This window comes from Lepus europaeus, unplaced genomic scaffold (genome assembly GCF_033115175.1).
Source record: "Lepus europaeus isolate LE1 unplaced genomic scaffold, mLepTim1.pri SCAFFOLD_3_1, whole genome shotgun sequence".
NCBI lineage: Eukaryota > Metazoa > Chordata > Mammalia > Lagomorpha > Leporidae > Lepus > Lepus europaeus.
Genome location: NW_026909276.1, coordinates 7,199,669 through 7,213,638, shown reverse-complemented (window position 1 = coordinate 7,213,638; position 13,970 = coordinate 7,199,669). Strand labels below are relative to the sequence as shown.

Below are 13,970 nucleotides of genomic sequence, written 5' to 3'. Positions count from 1 at the left end.
CAGCATGCAGGAGAGCAGTGGGCATGTGGAGTGGTGTCATCACAGAGAAGGGGCTGTGCTTGTGGGTTCTGCTGCCATCTGGAAGAGGTCAGTACACTGTAATTATCACTTAGCCAGTGACAGTCTGTTGCATCCAGAGCCGAAACCTTGCTCAGATGGGATTTTTATAGTAAAGGTGATATGCCAAATAACTTTTAAAAAAAAGATATATTTATTCAAAAGTCAGAGTAACACAGAGAGAGGAGAGGCAGAGAGAGGTCTTTCATCTAATGGTTCACTCCCTAATTGGCCATAATGGCCAGAGCTGTGCCAATTGGAAGCCAAGAGCCAGGAGCTGAATCAAAAGTGGTGCAGCCTGGTCTTGAAGTGGCGCACATAAGTGATGCTGGCACTTCAGGCCAGGGCATTAACCCACTGCCTGATATTAAAATAGTGCACTCAGAGAATTTCATCATGACAGCCTCCATTTTGGACTACACCTTCAACACTGTAAGTTTCTACAGCACCAGCAGCAGTGTGGGCCATTAAGGATTCTTGCTGGAAGAGATAAGAGGAAACTTTCAGCATCAGTGATTCATGCATTAGCAAGACAGAATTTCTGCAAATAATTTAAATCCATAACCATCAGCTTTGTTCAAAACTTTGTTTTCCATAACTGTGAAAGTGAAATTAAGGGAGAGATTTGAGACAGAATTCTTAAAGATACGTGAAAGAAGGTTACTGAGTGGTACCTAACTTGGCAAACCTGCAGCAGCAGGTTTTATATAAGGAACAGATCACCCATAAACAGCTTGCTCACACCATCAGAGTGCCCAATCTTGTCTTCCTTCTCATCAGCTTCACCTCCACTATTATCAATTTTATTCCTGTTTTAGAATTTAGGCTCTCTTTAGTTCAATTTGAAGGTATAATCAGAGGATATCACTACTCTCAATCTAGGTAATACTAGCAAGCAAAAACACAGTGTCTTCAGTGTCAAACACCTTTCAGTATTATGCTAAACTCATTAAAGAACATGATACTGGCATTTTTACAATGATGAAATAATAAAAATCATTAGAGCAATTTATCAGGTTTATAGTGCACACAAAAAGAAAGTGCTGTCAGTGTGTCAAATGTAGAGCACAGTGTGCAAATTGTTGAATATTGTCAGTGAGAAGTGAAAAAATTAAGACAAATCATGCTGGGTAAAAGTATATGGGAACAAGATTTCAGCAGGCAATGTTAAGCAGAGAAGCACCACATGGAAGTATGGAATCATTGTTTATTTGTTGGATGCCCTATTCAGTGTTCACAGCTGGGTGGTAGAAATACACTTGGAGATGCAGAGGACCCTGATCCTCTTCATGATGAGTCTTATCCAATCAAGAAAGTATTCTTAGTCATTCTCACATGGAAGCAAGTGTCTTTTTGCCTTTGTCTCAGCTGTGGGCTCTTTCAGTTATGCTTCTGCCAGTGCTGGACTTAAGTATCCTGCAAGTGAAGCAGATTTTCTTTCCCAGAAGAGCAGCTGGGGACAACAGTGGGGAATCAGATGTCAATGATTGTGAAAATGTAATTGACCCTACAGAGCCCTCTAGTGGTGAACAGTCACACTCAAATGATTCATGACCGATTATTATAGCCCAATGAGGACCCCAGCAACACTCAGACCTCCTAGAGTTAATTAAACCAAAGATGTTCTTCAGTTAGCACACCTTCTCTCACTTATTATTGAGAGAGGCACTTGAGGACTTAATCTAGGAGAGCTACTTTGTCAGATGCTTTGACCCTCAAGAGGAGAGTATTTGCACACAGTAATCATAAGCCTCTCTCCCTGGTCCATGTCCCTAGATGCAATGTGCAAGCTTCATGACACAGAAAAATTAACAAAAAGGAAGAAAGAAAAAGAAAGAAACAAAGAAAAAGAAATAGAAAGAAAGAAAAAGAGAGAAGAAAGAAAAAGAAAAGAAGGAAGAAAGGAAGGAAGGAACAAGGGAAGGAGAGAAGGAGGGAAGGAAGGAAGGAAAATTGTGTTGTGGTACAACTCATGGATTTACTGTAAATTTAGATAAAGTGAGAAGCGGTGCGTGCCATAGTCATTAAGCCTCTGCCTGTGGCACTGGTATCCCATACAGGTGCCAGTTCATGTCTCAGCTGCTCCATTTCCAATCCAGCTCTGTGATAATGACCTGGGAAAGCAGAGGATGGTGGCCCAAGTGCTTGGACCCCTGCACCTATGTGAGAGACCCAGAAAAATCTCTGGCTCCTGGCTTTGGATTGGCCCAACTCTGACCATTGTGGCCATTTGGGAGTGAACCAGGAAGACTTCTCTGTCTCTCTCCTGACTGTCAAATAAGTAAGTAAAAATTTAAAAAAATAGATAAGGTGAAATTTATATGTGTAATTTCTGTTCTATAAAGTAAATCAGAAATTGGAGACTAAGTATATTGGTTTTCCAATGTTCTATAAATCAAAAATTTACCTCTTGTAGATTCATCCAGTAAAATTTACTTTCTCAGAGAGGAACACATTTAACAAGAGCCTTCAAAGAATTTTCTATGATGATCCAAATTTACTGTTGTCAGAAAAAAAATTTGTGAATTTTAGGAAGACCTATTAGAATAAATCAGATATGCCTTCTATTCACATGACTTTGTGAGATTAAGAGAGAGTGCTTTGTTTCAACCTTTTTTTTTTACAGGCAGAGTTAGTTAGAGAGACAGAGAGAAAGGTCTTCCTTCCATTGGTTCACCCCCTAAATGGCCACTATGGCCAGTGTTGCACCGATCCGAAGCCAGGAGCCAGTTGCTTCCTCCTGGTCTCCCATGCGGGTGCAGGGCCCAAGAACTTGGGCCATCCTCCACTGCCTTCCTGGGCCACAGCAGAGAGCTGGACTGGAAGAGGAGCAACCGGGACAGAACCGGCACCCCAACCAGAACTAGAATGCAGAGTGCCAGGGCCGCAGGTGGAGGATTAGCCTAGTGAGCTGTGGTGCCAGCCTGTTTCAACCATTTTCTACTAGGCTGATGAATATTGTCACTTGAAATATTTTTATTTAAAACTAAATTCTAATTACCAATAATTAATCATTCAAATTAGTACATGATAATATACATTGGTTGGCGCCACAGCTCAATAGGCTAATCTTCCGCCTGTGGAGCTGGCACACTGGGTTCTAGTCCTAGATGGGGCACCAGATTCTGTCCCAGTCACTCCTCTTCCTGTCCAGCTCTCTACTGTGGCCTGGGAGTGCAGTGGAGAATGACCCAATTTCTGGGGCCCTGCACCCACATGGGAGACCAGGAGAAGCACCTTGCTCCTGGCTTCAGATCAGCGAGGTGTGTGGGCTACAGTGCACCGGCCACAGCAGCCATTGGAGGGTGAACCAATGGAGAAGGAAGACCTTTCTCTCTGTCTCTCTCTCCCACTGTCCACTCTGCCTGTCAAAAAATATATACATTAATTATTTTTCTTTTAGTACATCATAGTGACAAAAGTGCAGTAGTAGCACATTTATAGTCTGTTCTGGAGTCCTTATTAAAATATTTATTTGTTTTTTTCTTGAATCTGTTCTGCTTTCTTAGTTTCTTTTTTAAAAATTATTGATTTACTTATCTGAAAGTCAGACTTTCCAGAAGAGAGGGAGGGAGAAGGGGAGAGAGGGAGACAGGGAGAGTATAAAGCACTGTGTGAAGATTACTTTTACAGTTAATTCTCATATTACAACACATTAATGACAGAGGTCCTACATGGGGAGCAAGTGCACAGTGACTCCTGTTGTTGATTTAACAATTGACACTCTCATTTATGATGTCAGTGATCACCCGAGGCTCTTGTCATGAGCTGCCAAAGCTATGGAAGTCTCTTGAGTTCACAAACTCTGACCTTATTTAGACAAGGCCAAAATCAAACTGGAAGTTCTCTCCTCCCTTCAGAGAAAGGTACCTCCTTCTTTGATGGTCCCTTCTTTCCACCAGGATCTCACTCACAGAGATCTTTCATTTAGGTCATTTTTTGCCGGTGTCTTGGCTTTCCATGCCTGAGAAACTCTCATGGGCTTTTTAGCAAGATCTGAATGCCTTAAGGGCTGATTCTGAGGCCAGAGCGCTGTTTAGGGCATTTGTAATTCTATGAGTCTGCTGTGTATCCTACTTCCCATGTTGGATCATTCTCTGCTTTTTAATTCTATCAATTATTATTATCAGGCAATGATATTATTTATGTAATCTCTTTGACACTTAATCCTATCTTTATGATCAATTATGAACTTAAACTGATCACTTTGACTAGTAAGATGGCATTGGTACCTGCCAACTTAATGGTATTTGGAGTCCCATGATAAATAGCAAGAGAACAAGTTTTTCAAATGTTGTTTAGTTAAAAGCATATCCACGGGGTTTTGTATATTTTTTCTTATTTAATCTTTGAAGTACACCTCTACTTATGGATTGAATTCCTGATTCCGTGCGAGGAGAAATGTAGGTCAAAGTTTTAGTAATATAACAAAATTGCCTTGCAAAATATAACATGGCAAGAATTTGCATTCATATGTACTTCTTTTCAAAGCTCAGAATCCTAAACATGTACATCTTTAGTGGTACGTATCAGATGCAAATTTTATCTGGAGTATCACCTTATAGCTTATTCACACTATTGTTCTATATGACACATTTATAGTACTGCAAGGGGATTCCCCCTCTATTGGACCCACTTCCAATAACACCAACCTCTTATTCATATTTTCCAGTTCACTGTAGTTATTCATTTAATCATACATTAAAAAAGACTCTAAATTCTCATTCACCACATCTTCTGGTTAAGGATGTAAGCTTGGTAACTCCAAACATTTGCAGATCCTGTGGCTGCTTCTGACAGAGCATATGACTAGTGTATTTATACTGGTATAACTAAACTCATCTTTACAAAATCACTTAATATGTGTATCTTTCTATATCTAAAAGTTACACAATTTTTGACCATGAATACTTTATATAATCATGCATGGATTGAGTATTTTCACATATTCAGATCACCATTCCCTGTTCATGTGGAATGGATAATATTACATAATGTCTCTACTGATGCCATAAGATTTATACATAGGGGCTGGCACTGTGGCATAGTGGGTAAAGCCACTGCCTGCAGTGCCAGCATCCCATATGGGAACCAGTTCAAGTCCTGGCTACTCCACTTCCAATTCATTTCAATAATAATTTTATTTTGCACATTGGAATCAAAGGGTGAACCCAATCACAACTCTCTCCATTCATCTTCTCTTCCAGTTATGATCATAAGTACATCTATATATTTCCAAGATCAAAGAAAATTAATTTTTCTCCAGTAAGGTGATTACTTAATTATTCTTAAGCTTATTTTCAGTTTTCTCTTATTTTTAATTCAACTTTCTGCAAACTCTTTGAAGTATGCTTTTTATGTTGGTTGCTAAATCTCATGGGCCTGGCACTGTGGCAAAGTGGATAAAGCTGCTGCCTGCAGTGCTGGAATCCTATGTAGATGCTTGTTGAAGTCCTGCCTGCTTCACTTCCCATACAGCTTTCTGCTATGGCCTTGGAAAGCAGTGGAAGATGATCCTAGTCCTTGAGACGCTGCAATCACATGAGAGGCCCAGAAGAAGCTCTGGATCCTGGCTTCAGATTATCTCATCTCTGGCTGTTTGTAGCCATTTGGGGAGTGAACCAGTGGATGGAAGACCTCTCTCACACTCTCTCTCTGTCTCTCTCTGTCTCTCTCTCTCCTTCCGCCTCTCTGTAAATCTGCCTTTCAAATAAATAAATATTTAAAAAATCCTTCCCTATTCTCATTAGAAAATAGACATGAACTAAATTTAAAAAAAAAATGGGGCCGGTGCTGTGGCATAACTGGTAAGCCTGTTGCTGGCAGTGCTGGCATCCATATGGACACTGGTTCAAGTCCCAGCTGCTCCACTTCCAATTCAGCTCTCTCTATGACCTAGGAAAGCAATAGAAGATGGCCCAAGTCCTTGGGCTCCTGCACCTGCTTGGGAAACCTGGAAGAAGCTCCTGGCTCCTGGCTTCAAATCAGTGCAGCTCCAGCTGTTGCAGCCAGATGGGGAGTGAACCAGTGGATAGAAGACCCCCCTCTCTCTCTGCCACTCCTTCTTTCTCTGTGTAACTCTTTCAAATAAATAAATAAATAAATCTTTAAAAATTTTAAAAATAAGGCCGGCGCCACGGCTCACTAGGCTAATCCTCCGCCTTGTGGCGCCGGCACACCGGGTACTAGTCCCAGTCAGGGTTCCAGATTCTGTCCCGGTTGCCCCTCTTCCAGGCCAGCTCTCTGCTGTGGCCAGGGAGTGCAGTGGAGGATGGCCCAAGTGCTTGGGCCCTGCACCCCATGGGAGACCAGGAGAAGCACCTGGCTCTTGCCATTGGATCAGCGCAGTGAGCCGGCCGCAGCGCGCCAGCCATGGCAGCCATTGGAGGGTGAACCAACGGCAAAAAGGAAGACCTTTCTCTCTGTCTCTCTCTCTCTAACTCTCCACTCTGCCTGTCAAAAAAAATTTAAAATAAAAAACTTAATAGTCTCATGGTTTTCTAAAGTTCTGTGCTTTTCCTTCTCTTTTTTTATTTTTTTTATTTTTTTTTATTTTTATTTTTTTTTGACAGGCAGAGTGGACAGTGAGAGAGAGACAGAGAGAAAGGTCTTCCTTTTGCCGTTGGTTCACCCTCCAATGGCCGCCGCGGTAGTGCACTGCGGCCGGCGCACCGCGCTGTTCCGATGACAGGAGCCAGGTGCTTCTCCTGGTCTCCCATGGGGTGCAGGGCCCAAGGACTTGGGCCATCCTCCACTGCACTCCCTGGCCACAGCAGAGAGCTGGCCTGGAAGAGGGGCAACCGGGACAGGATCGGTGCCCCGACCGGGACTAGAACCCGGTGTGCCGGCGCCGCAAGGCGGAGGATTAGCCTGTTGAGCCACGGCGCCGGCCCTTCTCTTTTTTTAAATTAACACGATATCCTCCAGAAGCTAGTATTCTGTTTTGTTTTAAAGGTTTATTTATTTAATAGGCAGTATTACAGAGAGAGGGGAGGAGACAAGGAGAGAGAGAGAGGGAGGAAGTGGGAGAGAGAGAGAGAGACAGAGGGAGAGAATGAGAATATTCCATCCATTGGTTCACTCACCAATGGCTGCTATGTCCAGGGCTGGGTCAAGCTGAAGCCAGGAGTCAGGATCTTCATGCAATTCTACCACATGCGTGCACACTCTCAAGTACTTAGGGCATCTTTTGTTGCTTTTCCAGGTATATTAATAAGGAGTGATCAGAAGTAAACCAAGCCAGGACTAGAATCAGTGCCCAAATAGGATGCCAGCACTCCAGGCAGCAGTTTAACCTGCTAAGCCACATGCTACCTCTCCATTTTCCTTCTCTCTTTCCTGAAGATGAGAAAATATGTATTGATCTATTTTCAGTCTTAGTCTATTTTGTATTGTTACAAAACCGGTGTACAATGTGTAATTTATAAAGAAAAAGTGTATCTTGCAGTCATATGAGAAGTCAATGATCAAGAGGCCCCATCAGGAGAGGGCCATATTCCTGTAACTTAACTTGGCAAAAGTCATTACATGGTGAGAGAGTGTAAGAGATAAAACTTCTCACCTCAAGGTCCTTTTCAAATTGGTGTCAATCTATTCCTGAGGGTTGAAACTATTGTCTTGGGGATTTTTTTTAAGATTTTGTTTATTTGAGAGGTAGAGCTACAGACAGAGAGAGGGAGAGACAGAGAGAAAGATCTTCCATTTGATGGTTCACTCCTCAAATGGCAACAATGGCTGGAGCTTGGCCAGTCTGAACCTGGGAGCTAGGAGCTTCCTCCAGGTCTCCTATATCAATGTAGGGGTCAAAGCACTTGGGTCATTCTCCACTGCTTTCTCAGGTGGCAGAGAGCTAGATTGGAAGAGGATCAGCCAGAACATGAACTGGTAACATATGGGATGCTAACACCACAGGCAGAGGCTCAGCCCACAGTGCCACAGCACCAGTCCCAGGTATTAGGTTTCCAATACATCATCTGGGATGATACATGTTAAAGTCAGACCATTTTAAAAATTATATTGCATTTTTATTACTATTCAAATTTATTTGGCCTACAAGTAGAATTTTTTATTGTAGTTATTCTATTTCACAGCTATTGAAATTAAATGTCAGTTTTTATTTTTTTTTAATTTAAGGTAAACAGATTTCACATATTTCATATATACAGATTTAGGAACATAGTGATACTTCCCACCTTATCCTCTCTCCCACCCACACATTCTCACTCATCCTTTCTCTCTAATTCCCTGTCTTATTTTTCCTTAAATATCTATTCATTTTTTTATTTGAAAGGCAAAGTTACAAAGACAAAGGAAGGAAGAGACAGAGAAAGATTTTCCATCCACTGGTTTAGTCCCCACATGGCTGCAATGGCTGGAGATGGGCTGGTCCAAAGCCAGGAGCCAGGAGCTTCTTCCAAGTTTCCCATGTGGTTGCAGGGGCTCAAGCCCCTGAGTGATCTGATCTTTCCCAGACACATTAGCAGGGAGCTGGATTGGAAGTGGAGCCTCTGGGACTGAAACTGGGCACAGTTCTCCCCACTACTCCACAGTGTCAGCCCTACTTCCTACACTGATCTACTTTCAGTGGACTTTTTACTCTTAAGATTCACCCTATACTTAGTAAAGAGTACAGCACTGTTGTTCAGCAGTAGAGACAAGGGCTGTAAAAAATCATAAACTCTCAAAATGTCAATTTCACTCTTATACATTCCATTTTTTGCTGCTCTATTAGTTACCACAGATCAAGGAGAACATAAGGTGTTTGTCTTTTTGGGATTGGCTTATTTCACTAAATTTAATGGTTTTCAATTGTATTCATTTTGTTGCAAAACAAAGGATTTCATTATATTTTATAGCTGAGTAGTTGTTTATTATAAATACATATATAAGTATGTATATATATATACATTTATATATATATATATATATATATATATATATACATTTTTTATCCAGTCATCAGTTGATGGACATCTAGGTTGAATCCATATCTTAGCTATTGTTAATTGAGCTCAATGAACATGAGGATACAGAAAGCTCCTTCATATGCCTATTTCTTTTTTTAAGATTTAAATATTTGAAAGACAGAGTTACAGAGAGAGGTAGAGGCAGAGAGAGAGGTCTTCTACCTGCTGGTTCACTCCCCAGATGACTGCAATGGCCAGAGCTGCACTGATCTGAAGCCAGAAGCCAGGAGCTTCCTCCAGGTCTCCCATGTGGTGCAGGGGCCCAAGGACTTGGGACATCTTCCACTGCTATCCCAGGCTATAGCAGAGAGCTGGATCGGAAGAGGAGCAGGCAAGACTAGAACTGGTGCCCATATGGGATGCCAGCGCTTCAGGCCAGGGCATTAACCTACTGCACCACAGCGCTGGCCCCTTATATGCCTATTTCATTTCACTTAGATTAATTCCCAGGATTAAGATTGCGGAGTCATATGGTATATCTACGTTCAAGTTTCTGAGGTGTCTCCATACGTCTTCCACAATAGCTGTGCTAGTTTATTTTCCCACCAATAGTGGATTAAGATGCCTTTTCCCCACATTCTGGCCAGCATTTGTTGATTGTTGATTTCTGTTTGAGAGCCACTCTGACAGGGGTGAGGTCAAACCTCACTGTGATTGTGATTTGTATTTCTCTGGTGACTAGTGATATTGAGCATTTTTCACTTGCCTGTGGTTTCTAAAATTTTCTCTTTTGATAAGTGCCTGTAGAGCAGCTCACATTGGTTGTCCAGAGAACCAGCTATATCCTGTGCCTTCTTATGCAGTCAGAGTTTCCACAGTCTCAGCACACAGGGCTCCCACTGTCAATGGGTGCAGAGGATTTGATCCACCTTGCTAGACTGTCTCATTCACAGAGAGGCAGAGACATTCCCAGAGCCTCGACAGTTTGAGCACTGAGAGATTGCGGGGACCTCAGTAATATGTGGGTGCACAGACTCTAGTCAATTTGCCCAGCCAGACTCAAAGTCAATGGGAAACATGGAGTTTTCCTTCTGTTAGAATCTCTGGATCACACACATGCACAATAGCCACCAACCAAATGCTTCCAATTCTCCCCATCAGTTGCAAGTTGCATGCATTCAAGCTGCTGCCACTGGTACTGTTAGAAGATGGCATCTTGTCTCAGCCAGGTGCTGAGCATGTGCACAAGAGCTTCTGCATCTTCTGTTTCTGTCCAAAATGGTGCCCACCTTCTCTCAACTGATTATTGGGCATCATTGTTTAGTGAATGTAGTGAGAGAAACATGCCCCCCTTGTTTTTTACTGGGTCAGTGGGTACACTTTCCCCCTCAGAGCTCCAGGCCAGACTCACGTCAAAGTCTCCCTATGTCTATATCACCAGTGGTATGGGTTGCTGCAGTCTGATCTCACCTTATTCTCCAAAGCCGGTGCTTTCTCCTCCTCTTGGCTGCTGGCATCCTGTTGTGTCTGTGTTCATGCTGCATGTCTGCATCTTCCACACAGATCCATGGCATTTCTCTCCTGTAGAATTTCCACCACAGTTTTCTCTAACTCTTCCTCAATAATGTGCTTCCAACATTTTTTGAAACTAGTTACCACTAGTATATGCGCTTCCCTATTCCACCATCTTGGAATCATCCAACATGCATGCTTTTTATGGAATTTTAGGTATATAAAATCTGGAGATACTCTATTGAAAAATACTAACATGGCATCCCAAGAGTATCCCTGTATTAAGAGGAACATAGTTAATATCATTGAATTATTTTTCAATTGTTCATTTGTTAGTGACACATGATCTTTCTTTGGAATTCTGTAATTTATTTGGATAAAAATTCTTAAAATTATGTTATCTTTACTAACTTTATTTCTTTTTACAAAATCAGTAGCAAATGAATGTCTTCATGAAACCAAGTTGTGTTTAATCTTTACCAATTAATAAATTGTGAGTGCCCTTTCAAGAATGTCTTTCCAAAAACATTGTGAGGCGGAGAGCGGCAAGATGGCGGAATAGGAAGGGAGCACACTGATAGTCCGGGAAAGGACAGCTTAATAAAAGTGGAGATACTGCAGGTTCAAGGAAGTGTAGGGGAAAAAACAGCAGAGGAAACTCTTGCAGAACTAGTGATTCACAGTGGACCTGCGTGGAGAGTGTGGGAGCCCAAGTTCGGGACACCAGTGGCAGAATCAATGCACCAGCGCTGGAACACGAGGTGAGCCGAACCTCAATAGCTTGAGACACTGGCGGGCAAGCAGAAAGAGGAGACTAGAGGGAACGAGGCTTGAAACTCCATGGGGAAAAGTTCACCAGGCTAACTAGAAGAGAGAGAGTGAGGAAAAAAAAAGTGACCAATATGGACACGAGTTTCTCTCATCTTGCTAATGCCTGGTCCCCATGACAGTCTGGTTTATGTAATCTCTGAACTGCAATTCTTCCTGTTCCTTCATGGGTCTGAAGACTCATTTCCTCCTTGAATGACTTTACATCCCTGTCGTCTGCTGAGAGTTGGGACAATATTGGATTGCTGGTGGAACCAAGCCCACCAAAAACTATAAATACATTCTTCCTGACCAATGACTTGACTGAGAAGGTGATGGAGGAGGCTCTGCATAAGAAGGCAGGTCTCATCTTTTCCTACATTCCACCTATTTTCTTACACATAAAGCATATTACCTGGATGTCCTGAAAGGAGCACCTGGTGTTCTGGGCTTTGGAAATCACAGTTGGCATCTACTCTCTTCACACAGCCTATGATGCTGCACCCCAGGGATTGAAAAAGTGGTTTTCCAAAGGGCTTAGAGCCTGCACATCGAGGCATATATATCCTTCCAAAACTCATGGCTATCCTATAGAGGGTACCACTGAGTACAATTCAACATTAAGCATACCCAAGATATGGATAAAGTTGTGTCTGCAGTGAGAGAAGTTGAAGGTGTTCCTGTCACTTCTTTTTCTGCTAGGATTGATGAAGAGAAAAATAAGGATCAGCCTGGATTGTACAGAGAAGACTTTGATACAGGTGGTGGCTCAGCTCTCTCAAAACAGATAACTTTACCAGAGAACTGAAATTCTTTCACAGCAGAAGCCTTTGCTCTACATACTGGAATGGGTCAATCATGCACCCTGGATGAATCTGTTGCCCTGGCAACCATGATTGAGTGAATCAAAAGACACCTCAAACTAATTCATATTTACTTAGCTCTTGGGGTAGGAAGGACCTTAGCATCATGAGTCAAAGCTTTGGCCCTGTGTGCTGGTTCTGAGAGCAGGGTGTGGAAGCAGACCTGTACCTCAACAGGTGGAATGTCCCATTATGATGGTCTGGATGCTACTTCCTAAGGAATAAATGCCATCCTCTGTGAACACAGTAATACTGAATGAGGCTTTCCTACTGACCTTTGTGATATTCTGGGTGCCCACTTGGAGAATAAGATCAATATTATCCTGTCAGAGATGGACAGGGATCTTCTTTGTGTGGTATAAGGCATACAGAAACATCAAGATGATACAACCTAGAGATTGCATCTCCACTCATGTGGATGTGTAACATAAGTCAGTGGAGTCGACATATCATTCTGGAAGAGTATCTTAAGATGCATGAGGATGCTTCAAAAAGTTCATGGACATGTTTATTTTGAGAAAACTGCATACATTAAAAAATTCACAAAATAAACAACTTTTAACTCCATTTTCTGCAAACCTTTTGAACTGCCCTTATATTATCTTTTCTAGTTTATCTGGTTCAACAAATGTTTTATAGTTCATAAGGAAATAACTGAACTACCATAATGAAAAACAAATATTAAGAAAGATCAACTAAAATCAGTTGACTAAAGATTCTTGGGAAGTAACCAAGTAATTCTCTCCTTAGTTTAATTATAGTTGGGATATGTTAACGTAGATGTCTCTGCCATTGGTTAGTTTTAAAATGTCCTTTAAAACTTGGAATCGAACACCTATTTTTAGGCAGTAGCCAGTTTGGGATGATATGGTCTGTCTCTGTGTCCATGTTCTGTAGATCCACCTAAATTCCAGTCTTTCACCTCAGTTTTAGAATTAACATGAGATTTATTAGGAGGAATTTTTTAAAATATGATTGGTATTCATATTACTATGTCTTTATTGCTTTTCATTTTATAAAAATAAACCAAATTATAACATTAGTCCAAGCCCTAATCCTTACCTTGGCCCTAGCCCTAGCCTTAGTCTTAGTCCTAGCCCTAACCCTAAACCTAATCCTAGATCTAAACCAATTCTGAAGCCTAATACTAGGTCTATCCCTAGACAAAGCATTAACCCTACACTTGGCCCTCATCTTAACCATAACCTTACCTTAATTCTATACTTAGCCAAAATCCTAACTGTATCCTAACATGGTGCTTTAACCCAATCTAAACTCTAATCCTATCCCTAAAGTTAGCCTTAATAACTCAAGCATTAACCTTAATCCTAATATTTGCCCCACCTCTAACCGTAACACTAATACCAAAACTTAAACCTAACCCTGCCTTAACCCTAACCCTAACCCTGGCCTAAAACCTATCCATAGTCCTAACTTTAACTATCACACTAGCTCTAACCATAGTCCTAACTCTGGCTCTAACTCTAAAATTTACCATAGAACTAAATATAACCCTAATCTTAAACTAATTTTAAATCTCACCCCAACACTAATCCTATCTTTCTGCTTTGGCCTAACCATAAAACAAACTAGCATTCAGTGTGAACTTAAACATAGTCCTGAAGCTAACTTTAATGCTATATCTAACACTAGCCTTAAACTAACCATCATGCTAACCAAAGACTAAGCCTCATCCTAGTGATGATGACCCTAACTTCATCTACAACTTTATATTATATATAACCAGAGCTCTCTCTATATATTATATATAGATATATAACCATATACATTTATAACCATATATATATATTGTATATATTATATA

General features: G+C 41.4%; 1 pseudogene; it reads left to right on the top strand.

Annotated features, from left to right (window-relative positions):
* Positions 1-453: 453 nt before the first annotated feature.
* LOC133755163 (NIF3-like protein 1) lies at positions 454-12,507 on the top strand (annotated as a pseudogene).
* Positions 12,508-13,970: the final 1,463 nt, after the last annotated feature.